At 37.2% G+C, this 9,223-nt stretch overlaps 1 non-coding gene across 1 annotated transcript; it reads left to right on the forward strand.

Moving 5' to 3' along the window:
- Nucleotides 1-7,165: 7,165 nt before the first annotated feature.
- TRNAA-UGC (transfer RNA alanine (anticodon UGC)) lies at nt 7,166-7,237 on the forward strand. The gene has a single exon. It is a non-coding gene; the product is annotated as a tRNA-Ala (tRNA).
- The last annotated feature ends 1,986 nt before the right edge of the window (nt 7,238-9,223 follow it).

Consider the following 9,223-nt stretch of genomic DNA (forward strand, 5'->3'; position numbering starts at 1 on the left):
AAAACAGTGGAAATAATAAAGATTAGAATAGAATTATTTTTAAATAAAACAGAAATTTGATGAAACCAAAAGCTAGTTTCTTATTTTTTAATTTAAATTTTTTTTTAATTTTACAATACTGTATTGGTTTTGCCATACATTGACATGAATCCACCACAGGTGTACATGAGTTCCCAACCCTAACCCCCCTCCCACCACCCTCCCCATATCATCTCTCTGGGTCATCCCAGTGCACCAGCCCCAAGCATCCTGTATCTTGTATCGAACCTAGACTAGGGATTCGTTTCTAACATGATAGTATACATGTTTCAATGCCATTCTCCCAAATCATCCCACCCTCTCTCTCTGCCTCTCCCTCTCCCTCTCCCTCTGAGTCCTAAAGTCTGTTTTTTACATCCATGTCTCTTTTGCTGTCTCGCATACAGGGTTATCATTACCATCTTTCTAAATTCCATATATATGTGTTAGTATACTGTATTGGTGTTTTTCTTTCTGGCTTACTTCATTCTGTATAATTGGCTCCAGTTTCATCCACCTCATTAGAACTGATTCAAATGTATTCTTTTTAATGGCTGAGTAATACTCCATTGTGTATATGTACCAAAGCTTTCTTATCCATTCATCTGCTGATGGACATCTAGGTTGTTTCCATGTCCTGGCTATCATAAACAGTGCTGCGATGAACATTGGGGTACATGTGTCTCTTTCAATTCTGGTTTCCTCGGTGTGTATGTCCAGCAGTGGGACTGTTGGGTCATAAGGCAGTTCTATTTGTAGTTTTGTAAGGAATCTCCACACTGTTCTCCATAGTGGCTGTACTAGTTTGCATTCCCACCAACAGTCTAAGAGGGTTCCCTTTTCTCCACACCCTCTCCAGCATTTATTCCTCGTAGACTTTTGGATTGCAGCCATTCTGACTGGTGTGAAGTGGTACCTCATTGTGGTTTTGATTTGCATTTCTCTGATAATGAGTGATGTTGAGCATCTTTTCATGTGTTTGTTAGCCATCTGTATGTCTTCCTTGGAGAAATGTCTATTTAGTTCTTTGGCCCATTTTTTGATTGGGTCATTTATTTTTCTGGACTTGAGCTGCATAAGTTGCTTGTATATTTTTGAGATTAGTTGTTTGTCAGTTGCTTCATTTGCTATTATTTTCTCCCATTCAGAAAGCTGTCTTTTCACCTTGCTTATAGTTTCCTTTGTTGTGCAGAAGCTTTTAATTTTAATTAGATCCCATTTGTTTATTTTTGCTTTTATTTCCAGAATTCTGGGAGGTGCATCAATAAAGGATCCTGCTGTGATTTATGTCTGAGAGTGTTTTGCCTATGTTCTCTAGGAGTTTTATAGTTTCTGGTCTTACATTTAGACCTTTAATCCATTTTGAGTTTATTTTTGTGAACGGTATTAGAAAGTGATCTAGTTTCATTTTTTTTACAAGTGGTTGCCCAGTTTTCCCAACACCACTTGTTAAAGAGATTGTCTTTACTCCATTGTATATTCTTGCCTCCTTTGTCGAAGATAAGGTGTCCATAGGTGTGTGGATTTATCTCTGGGTTTTCTATTTTGTTCCATTGATCTATATTTCTGTCTTTGTGCCAGTACCATACTGTCTTGATGACTGTGGCTTTGTAGTAGAGCCTGAAGTCAGGCAGGTTGATTCCTCCAGTTCCATTCTTCTTTCTCAAAAGCTAGTTTCTTAAGGAGCTCAATCTAGTTGACTGACTTCTACTAAGACTGATCAGGCGAGAGAGGACAGATACAAATATCAATAATCATCAGCATGACAATGCAGATTCTCCTTTGGTTAAAAAATATAATAATGAACTTTATGAAATGTTTTATGTCAATAAATTAGATGACTTAATGAAGTTTACTAATTCCTTGAAAGCTACAGAGCTAACTCATAAAGAAATAGATAACTTTTAAAGTCCTATATCTGTAAATATATTAAATTAGCATTAAGAACATGACCTGGAAGAAAACTCCGGATTCATTTGGTTTCACTTGTGAATTATACAAATGATTTAAGGAAGAATTATTAATTCTACACAAACTCTTGAAAAAATTTAACAAGAGCAGTACTATCCAACTCATTCTATGATGCTAGCATAACCCTGACACCAAATTAGACAAAGATATTGCAAGAAAAAAAAAAAACTATAGCCATAGTCAGTGATCAAAAACCTAACTACAAAAATTGTTAACAAAATGTTCAAAAACCAAATACAGAAATATAAGAAAAGGATAGTATTACAAGTGGGGTTTGACTCAAAAATACAAGTTTAGTTTATCACTCAATAATCAATCAATGTAATTTGCCACATTAGCAGAAAAATATTACCATCTAAGATTGTGAGGGAAAAGCATTTGATAATATCCAACATTCATCTATAAAAATTCTCCAAACACTAAAAATAAAGAAGACCTCCTTTACCACGGTAATGAATATTTAACAGAAACCTACAGATAATATCATACTTAATGCAGAAAACCGTTTTCCGCCTAAGATAAGCTCAAGGCAAGAATGTGTATTTGTGTTCATAATTTGTATTAGAAATTGTATGGCAGTGTTAGCCAGTGAAGAAGAAAAGAAGTAAAGGAAGCAAGGAAGATAAAAGAAGGATTGAAGGATGGATGGAGAGAGGAAGGAAGGAAGGAAGGAGAATAAAGAAAGAAGAGAGGAGGAAAGGAAGGACAGAAAGGAGGAAGGGAGGAAAGAAAAAGTATGCAGTAAATCTGTTTATAGATAACATGATAAAAAATCCTAGAGTATATCCAAATGTCTCTAATTTTAAGACATAAGGACATAGATCAACTGCCTCTCAAAATTAAAAAAATACAAAGTTCAAAAATTGTTATCAAGAGAATAAGACAAATTAGAGGCTGAATAGGAGAAAATGTTTAAAAAGACACATCTGATAAAAGATTGTTACTTAACATATGTGTTCTTAAAACTCAACTATAAGAAAACATCTGACTTTAAAATAGGCAAAAAAGCTTACACTACACCAAAGAATATACACAGATGGCAAACAGTCACATGAAAGGTGCTCTATATCATGCCGTTGAAAGTGAAGTGAAAGTGTTAGTCTGCTCAGTCATGTCCAGCTCTGTGCAACCACATGGATTGTAGCCCACCAGGCTCCGCTGTCCATGGACTTCTCCAGGCAAGAATACTGGAGTGGGTAGCCATTCCCTTCTCTAGGGAATCTTCCTGACCAGGGACTGAACTCTCATCTTCTGCGCTGCAGGTAGATACTTTACTCTGAGCCACCAGGAAGCTCAGATTAAACATAATCTAAGTTAACAATAAACGACAGAAATGGTACGGACTTAAAGGAAGCAGAAGATATTAAGAAGAGGTGGCAAGAATACACAGAAGAACTGTATAAAAAAGAGCTTCATGACCCAGATAATCATGATGGTGTGATCATTCACAGGACTGGAAAAGGGCAGTTTCCATTCCAATCCCAAAGAAAGGCAATGCCAATGAATGCTCAAACTACCACACAATTGCACTCATCTCACATGCTAGCAAAATAATGCTCAAAATTCTTCAAGCCAGGTATCAACCATACGTGAAACATCAAATTCCAGAAGTTCAAGCTGAATTTAGAAAAGGCAGAGGAACCAGAGATCAAATCACCAACATCCAATGGATCATCGAAAAAGCATAAGAGTTCCAGAAAAAACATTTACTTCATGACTACACTAAAGCCTTTGACTGTGTGGATCACAACAATCTGTGGAAAATTCTGAAAGAGATGGGAATACCAGGTCACCTGACCTGCCTCTTGAGAAATCTGTATACAGGTCAGGAAGCAACAGTTAGAACCAACATGGAACAACAGACTGGTTCCAAACTGAGAAAGGAGTACATCAAGGCTATATATTGTCACTCTGCTTATTTAACTTACATGCAGAGTACATCATACGAAATGCTGGGCTGGATGAAGCACAAGCTGGAATCAAGATTGCCGGGAGAAATATCAGTAACCTCAGATACACAGATGGCACCACCCTTATGACATAAAGTGAAGAGAACTAAAGGGCCTCTTGATGAAAGTGAAAGAGGAGAGTGAAAAATTTGGCTTAAAACTCAACACTCAGAAAACGAAGATTGTGAATTCTGGTCCCATCACTTCATGGCAAATATATGGACAAACAACAGAAACAATGACAGACTTTATTTTGGGGGCTCCAGAATCACTGCGGTTGGTAACTACAGCCAGGAAATTAAAAGATGCTTGCTCCTTGGAAGAAAAGTTATGACCAACCTAGACAGCATATTAAAAGGTAGAGACATTACTTTGCCAACAAATGTCTGTCTAGTCAAAGCCATGGTTTTTCCAGTAGTCATGTGTGGATGTGACAATTGGACTGTAAAGGAAGCTGAGCGCCGAAGAATTCATGCTTTTGAACTGTGGTGTTGAAGAAGATTCTTAAGAGTCCCTTGGACTGCAAGGAGTTCAAACCTTTCAATCCTAAAGGAAATCAGACCTGAAAATTTATTCAAAGGACTGATGCTGAAGCTGAAGCTCCAATACTTTGGCCACCTGACGCAAAGAACGGACTCCTTGGAAAAGACTCTGATGCTGGCAATGATTGAAGGCAGGAGGAGAAGGGGACAACAGAGGATGAGATGGTTGGATGGCATCACCAACTCGATGAAAATGAGTGGAGCAAGCTCTCAGAGTTGGTGATGGACAGGGAAGCCTGGTGAGCTTCAGTCAGTCCGTTGCAAAGAGTCGGACACGACTGAGAGTCTGAACTGAACTGAACTGAACTAGTTAACATATAAGCAGGCTTCTTGTATACATTGCCAAGCCTGTTGTAAATTCACACGGAAATGCAGAGGATCTTTAGTAGCCAAAACAACTGTGAAGAAGAATGAAGCTGAAGAACTTAAACTACATGAATTTAAGGCTTATTTTTAATTTATCTTTTAATTGAAGGATAATTGCTTTGCAGAATTTTGTAGCTTTCTGTACCTATGAATCATCCATAGGTATACATATATCTTTTATATGTACCTTTTAAAAGGCTTATTTTAAAACTATAGTAATTAAAAACATGTGGTACTAGCTTAAATAAGGGACGTTAGATCCATGGGCTAAATAGAGTATCCAGAAATAGACTCAAACCATATGTTGTCAATTGATTTTCAAAAAAGATTCTGGTGGGAATGTAAAATGGGACAATTGCTTTGGAATGTAAGAAACTGTTTAGAGATAAAATTTAGAGATAAAACATCATATGACTCTGTCATTCCACTTCTACATATTTACACAGAAAAAAGTGAAGTGTTCATCCTAGGAAGAATTATATGTGAATACTCATGCTAGTTTCATTTATAAAGGAAACAGTGGTAAATGGACTTACAGAGGTGTTTTATATGTAGTATATACAATGGGATAGTTCTCCTCAGGAAGAAGGAAGAAAATATTGATACAAGCAACTACATAGGCCAGTCTCAGAAGAATTATGTTGTGTGAAAAAAGCCAAACAAAAAACAATACCTACTGTTTGACCCTATAGTTCAAAAGTCTATAAGATGCACACTAATGCTTAGTGACAGAATGCAGATCAATAATTTCAAGTGTTGGGAGGGGAAGGAGAGGGGCAAGGTGGGCTTACAAAAGAGCACAAGGAAACTTTGTGGGATAAAGAATATGCTCATTATCTTGATTGTGATGATAACATCATAGGTGACATGTGTCAAAACATCAATTTTACATCTTAAATATGTGCAATTCTAAAATATGTGTAAATGACAGTTCTAAGCATTGACAAGGATATGGAATAATAGGTCTTTCACATATTGCCGTATAGAAATGTAAAACAGTTTGGAAAACTATTGGGCTTTCTTTATAAAATTCAACAAACACCTGCCTTTTGATTCAGACAGTCCACTACTAGTTATGTAGTCAGTTCCAGTGAAAAGATTTGTCTCTATGAACATTGTACAAGAATGTTCATAACAGCATCACACATAGTATCCAAAGACTGTAAAAGGAACTCAAATACTCACAAGAGGTGAATGGACAAATAAATCATGATTCAGTAGAATATTTCTAAATAATAATAAAAAAATGGATTACTGACAAACCCAACAATAGGTAAGAATCTTTAACACACCAAAGAAGCCAGTCATGAAGGAGCACATGTTCTAATGTTCTATTTCTGTGAAGTTTTAAAAAGGCAAACTCATACTATGGTGACAAAAATCAGAAAATCCCCCAAGCATAGGGGAGGGGGAAGGACTGTTTGGAAAAAAAGAACAGGAGAGAATAGGGGTTTCCCAAGTGATATACTTGGGTTTCCCAAGTTGTCTATTTCCAAGTATATATTCTACCTGCCAATGCAGGAAAGAGAGGATTCTTTTTAAACTATTTGCTTTGTAAATTTGGTCATTTGTTGCTATGATCTAGGAAGAGGATGGAAGTTGTACAGACATAAAACAGCTCACGAGATAAAGTATAGTTTGAAGACCACGATAGAAGCCAAGATTTGACAAGTCTGCGATTGGAGCATGTTTTCCAGAAGTGATTGAGAGAGTAGTGTTTAAAGAGGTGTTTTTTTGTTTGTTTGATGTTAGCTAGCCTGGTGGGCTGCCGTCTCTGGGGACGCGCAGAGTCGGACATGACTGAAGCGACTTAGCAGCAGCAGCAGCAGCAGGTGAGCTTGGTAGGTGAAGCTCAGCAGTTGAAACAGAAAACTGTCTCTTGGACAGGAAGTAGTAGTTGAAGGAGAAGCTCTAAGAAACCAAAGAAAGGTACTCAAGAGAGAATAAATATTACACTCTGAAAAGTAACCAAAACACCTGGATAGGATTCTAATACCTCGGAAGCCTATAACAAGGGAAGCAGTTGGATTTCCAGGCAACCATTTCCTTCTCCAGGGAATCTTCCCAACCCAGGGACTGAACCCAGGTCTCCTGCATTGTAGACAGATGCTTTACCATCTGAGCCACCAGGGAAGTAGTAGGTGACAACAGAGGAATCTAATAGAAAACACTGGCATTGTTCCCTGAATCTGAAGACTGTTTTATCCTCTAGAATATTTTTCTTCTGATTTTGCCATGTTTACTGCTTTGTTTCCCCTTACAGTCCAGGAGCCCTGTTATTGCTTACTAGGTGCTGCTTAACAACCTTTCATAGAGATAGGGGGTGTAGCTCAGTGGTAGAGCATGTTTTTTGCATGCACAAGGCCCTGGGTTCAATTCCTAGCACCTCCATCTGTCCTGTTCTCTCACAGCTAAAATTTTTCAACATGACAATGCCCTTGAAGCTAAGCAGTACAACAAATATTATCCTCTTCTTACAAAAAAAGAAACAAATTTTGATCTTTTCCCTTCAATCTAGACTTCCATATTACCTTTCTCAAAACTATTGTAAAAAGGAGAGAAGAGCAAACAGGCACCATGACACATCCTTACCATCTGCTGCCAGATCCACTGTACTTAAATCTTAATGTTACCATAAATATCATGTTCCACAGAAGAACCATATTTGTTATAATATTAACCTTTTAAACTTTTTGCATGTAACACCATCCCACCAGATTTTGAGTAAAAGCACTGCTCCAGAAAGCTGCATCACACTTGTTATTTTACTTCCAGGTCATTTGGCACGTTGGTGCCAATGCCAAAGAGTGAGCTGTGGAACTGCACAGCCAAGTGTTCACATGCCTTTGTGCACTGACTCTGATTATGTGCACTGACTCTGATTATCTGCCCAGCCTCAATCGCTGCCACACTCTTGCGGCAATTCACATGCCCACGATACAGGATACAGTACTATTCGTATGATCTCGAAACTGATACTCCAAATTAATCTCAGAAATAAAAGTTGAACATTTCTAAAACTGCTTTTCTTACAGAATTGTTATGAAATTGTCCTCTACACTCTCAGGCCAAATCAAGAAATAAGGAAAGAAATAGACATAGTTTGATTTCTCATTGAAAAGGTTTCTAATTGAAAAGCAAGCTCATAAATTGAAAATACGATTGAAACAATACTCGGGGGGTTCTATTATGAAAACTCTCTTACTGTCTTAGAACTCTGTTTCATGATTTTAGTTTGATTTCATCGTTTTCCTCCTATCCCTTCCTCCTTTTTTAAAAAAGATTTTTAAACTTTATTGTTTCATAAAATAAACATCTGCTTGGATGAAAAACTTGATACCATTTTTATGTCAGTTATCAGATTTCAAATAGATTTGAAATTCCATTTTTCTGATTTCTTGTCTATTCTTTTCTGAGGCTATATATCTCTATCAAATTTATTTGAATAAGCATTCATAAGTCATAAGTCATTGAGTTCACCATAAGGACACCTAAGAAAATGTCCTTTACAAACATCATTCTCCAAGATCTCTTATGGGAGAACAGCTAAAAGCTACTTTACATTAGTGAAGTATTCCCAGTTTTCCAAAGCTGTCCAAGGAAGGAGTTTAAAAGAGCTCTCAGGACATGTTTCAAGGTTGAAGCGGAAGATTCAGAACCCTTTGACAGGGACCACAGTCCTACCTTGTCAGAAGCAAACTTTTGGCAAGCTCTTAGCCCCTCTTACTATAAAGGCTTATCTACTTTTTATCATCCAGTTTCTCAGAACTATCCTCTTACAAGCAATAGCGCAGAAAACTCTACTCTGTAATGTCCTTTATGGGAAAAGAATATTAAAAGGGAATGGATATATGTATATTTATAACTGATCCACTTTGCTGTATACCTAAAAATAACACAACAGTGTAAACCAACAAATTCCAATAAAAACTTTAAAGAAAAGCAAAGTGTCCTTAATAACTGCTTTCTCTAGCAGAAAACTCCACTCATGTTGAATATTCTTGTTTAAGCAATTATATTTTAAAAAGATTTGAACAGCAATTGTAAAGTCTTTATATATTGACTGCTGGAATCACCATTTTCAGAGCCCCTTGTTCCTTTGTGCAGATCTGTATTCCCATGGGTCACCATTTTCCTTGACAGAAGAACGACCTTTAACAATTGTCCAGTGCATTGTTATCTGTAATCCACGTGGTTCTTTCTCCAGCCGTAGACAGTTTCCTAATACATATGAACTGATTAGTGTTCAGCTGAATACTGCAAGGGTCCAGCTGCAGATTTCAGTGTTATTCTCGCTATCCAGCTGTCTTCTCTTTGGAACCTGGCCTGAGATCCTTAGCCATCTTGGTTTCCCTAGACTCTCAGGTCCATCCCTAT

Source organism: Ovis canadensis, chromosome 8, assembly GCF_042477335.2.
Source record: "Ovis canadensis isolate MfBH-ARS-UI-01 breed Bighorn chromosome 8, ARS-UI_OviCan_v2, whole genome shotgun sequence".
Lineage (NCBI taxonomy): Eukaryota > Metazoa > Chordata > Mammalia > Artiodactyla > Bovidae > Ovis > Ovis canadensis.